A 3557-nucleotide genomic window follows, 5' to 3' on the forward strand; every position below is an offset into this window, starting at 1 on the left:
ATGCAAGTCGTGTCCTTGCATATATTCAATCTGTTATTGCAAAATATGAAGCCAATGACCAGGAAGTTAGCGGTATACCAGAGTGGCGTGATTGGTGGCAGGTTGAGAAGCGCTTTTTACGCTTAACAGGGGGGTTGTTCCGCTTATTATACATCTTTTGATTTCGATAATTCTTTGTAATGTATTTGGTTTAAAATTAAATGAAATGATCATTTTGAAAGTGTTGAGTTATGCTTGTTTGATTTGCTTCCATTTTTTCAACTCCATAGATCTATCAGTCATCATCAAGATCGATTATGGCACAACTTCCTAACATATATGGCACAACTTCCTAACATATATATTAATTAAAAAACAACTCAACCCACACATTAGTATAAATACATTGCATTATCTCAACTAACATGCATTTCCATTATCTCAATATATTCTCCAAACCCTAACTGCTAAAACATGCTCGATCCGTACTGAAGGACGCCAAAGAAGATGGAAATGAAATAATTAGAAACACATACATGGAAATGAAATAATTAGCAGATGCTGAACGGAACCTAATGGTCGATAAAAACACATACATTGAAATGAAATAATTAGAACAATAAAATAATGACGATGAAACAAAACGATAATTACTGTAACGTACGTAAAGAGACGATGAAATCAACAGTGACGGCGAGAAGATAAAGCGACGATGAGAAAGAGAGAAAGAGACGATGAGAAAGAGAGAAAGAGACGCTGAGAAAGTGTGTGTTTTGTGTTTGTGTTTGGCTGCTGCTGGGTTTGTGTTTGTGTATTAAGGTTTGTGTTTTGTGGCTGCAGCAGACTTGTGTTTGTGTGGTTTATAGTATGGAAGGTATTGACAACGGTTATTAAACAACAACCGTTGTGAAATATGTTTTAACAACGGTTGTAGTAAACACCCGTTGTTAAATAAGGTTTAACAACGGGTTTCAAAAATAACCGTTGTTATTACTTTTCACTAACTTTGCGCCAATTTTGCGCCAAATTATTAACAACGGTTGTTCATGTGTGACCCGTTGTTAAAAATAATAACAACGGTTTTTATAACCATACCCGTTGTAATTGATTTTAGTAAAATTCGCGCCATGCATTCTACAACGTTTATTGTGATTTTCGTGAATATTCGTTGTTAAAGGGGCGTTGTAGTTGCCTGGATTTGTAGTAGTGTGTCCCTTACATTGTAGGATGGTTCGAAATTTTGGACACAAATAAGGTCACCTTCCTTATTTGTTCTTGAGCTTAAAATGTTGGATGATCCTTCAAAAATCCCAATGTATAGATTCTCCTCTTGATTGCACCCAAGATTTAACCCTTATCACTACTAAATGATATTTGCTAGATATTAATTTAGTAGTCTACCTTAAAATTGATTACTAATACTCATATATTACACTAATAATATTAGTAATCTCATTGAACAATTTGAATCAAAATTTCTAAAGTTTTGATAGAAAAAGATGAACTAAGTAAGAGAGATATTGCATGTGATGCTGATGAATGAATATGACAAAAATGAGAGAACAAAATCTCGTCTACTCATGCACAAAACCGGTGGAGGGAGTATATAAAAGACAATGCATGGTCTTTTATTTTACTTTTGTTCTTTATAAGTAATGTAGGTGTAAGACTACCTACATCATAGGTAATCATAGTGTTTTATTTAACCATTAAACAAAACACCCACTAACCCATACTACCTTCAATATTTCGGTCATTTGTGTAAAATGGACCTCCATTTTATTTTGTCAATTTGTCACTTGTCACACAATATGTCACATGTAGTATGTCACATGTTATTAATTAATTTAATGCATACTTATCAAATAAATACTATTATAGAGGCGGGATCTCGTGAGTTTGGTTCTTACGGTGAGTTGTGAGTTTGAAAAATCTCAGCCACTAGATTAAGATAAATGAACCGCTGGGATCAAAACTCAATATAAACAAAAACAAAACACGCGGGGCCACTCTCTCCAACTCACTGTATGATTTCACAAAATCCACAACCATCACATACCCTTATCCTTTTATTTCTTCCCCTCCTTCATCAAATCCTTAATACTCCCATCACCTGGTGTCCCCACTACCACCTGTCGTTGTCGCCGGCGACGATCACCAACAACGGCGGATATTTAGTAATTTTTCGTTGGGAATGATATCTGTTAGATTTCACGAATTGACGAATTCTACTATCGAATTCAATAATTCCGCATCAATTTGGTAAAAATTGTTATGTTTGATTGATTCTTTCATATTCGTTCTAACATTAATTTTGATTAATAGCTATATCTACAAAGTGTAACTCTCAAATGAATAAGGTCCGCCATTGGATTAAAGCTGCGAAAGTTTGTATTCGTACTCTTTTCGCAAGCGAAAAGCGGTTAAGTGAGCTCATTTTTGAAGGATTGAGCTCATCGTCGGCGGTTACACCTCCGTTACAGCCGCTTTTTTCGCTGTCGTCGCCGTCTCGGTCGTATTCTCGCAGATCATCTGAGAAATTGTTTAAGATTCTTGATTTGCATGATGCATTGGCTGATTTGTTACCTGATATTGATGTTGTGTTTGAGTCGAAGGCGGCGGAGTCAATTAGGGTTCAGGCTGCGGAGATTTTGTCGCGGTTGGCGGAGGCAGCGAGGGGGATTTTGTCCGAGTTTGAGAATGCGGTGCTTAGGAACCTTCTAAGGTTCCGGTTCCTGGTGGTACAATTCATCCTTTGACTAGGTATGTGATGAATTATATTAGCTTGATATCTGATTACAAGCAGACTTTGATTGAGTTGATTGTTTCAAAACCGTTATCAAGTAGTAATTCGAGGTATTCAGGGGAGTTGGAATAGGTTCGAGTACTCACAGGTTGAACAGAAACAACGTTAAGCGTCATCTGATAGTTATCGTGGTGTTGATCTTAATGTGGGGAGGGTTGTGGACTACATTTGGGATATTGGAGAAGAAAGACTTTAAGAAAGGCGGTAGTAGAGCTCAACCTTGGTTGGCCTGTTTTTTTGCTCCTTTCGGTGTCTGGGTCAGGTGGTGGCTTGCTACTCTGAACGGCCGTGGACTAGGCGAGTCAGGCTCCTTAAGATGGATCCCTTTCGGAACACTCACTGCTAATATCTCTGCTGTTTGTATGATGGCAGCACTTGCTATACTAAAGAAAGCTGTAATATCTTGCTTCCATCGACGTATTTTTATCATTATATTTGTATTTTTAGTTGTGGACAATCATGTATGTATTTCTGTATGACAGGTTGATACAAGGAAGTGTGAGTTGGTAGCCTCGGCTGTACAATTCGGCTTCATAGGTTGTTTAAGCACGGTTCGGCCTTCATATTTTGAATTTAATTCTATGAGACAGAGCAGCAAACCATGGAGAGCTTCTGCATATACTGGAGTATGTGATGAATTATACTGGAGTACTAGTATGTGATGAATTATACTGGAGTACTAGTATGCGTTTGCAGAACCTCATCTTCGAGTACTAGTATGCAGAATAACAGCACAATAATATTGGAGTAAGAACACATAAAGAAAAAAAAG

At 37.1% G+C, this 3557-nt stretch overlaps 1 long non-coding RNA gene across 1 annotated transcript; it reads left to right on the forward strand.

Annotated features, from left to right (window-relative positions):
* Positions 1-2019: 2019 nt before the first annotated feature.
* Positions 2020-3340, forward strand: LOC141634487 (uncharacterized). Its single transcript, XR_012539218.1, has 3 exons — positions 2020-2241; positions 2595-3180; positions 3268-3340. It is a non-coding gene; the product is annotated as an uncharacterized LOC141634487 (long non-coding RNA).
* Positions 3341-3557: the final 217 nt, after the last annotated feature.

This window comes from Silene latifolia, chromosome Y (assembly GCF_048544455.1).
Source record: "Silene latifolia isolate original U9 population chromosome Y, ASM4854445v1, whole genome shotgun sequence".
In the NCBI taxonomy this organism is placed as follows: domain Eukaryota; kingdom Viridiplantae; phylum Streptophyta; class Magnoliopsida; order Caryophyllales; family Caryophyllaceae; genus Silene; species Silene latifolia.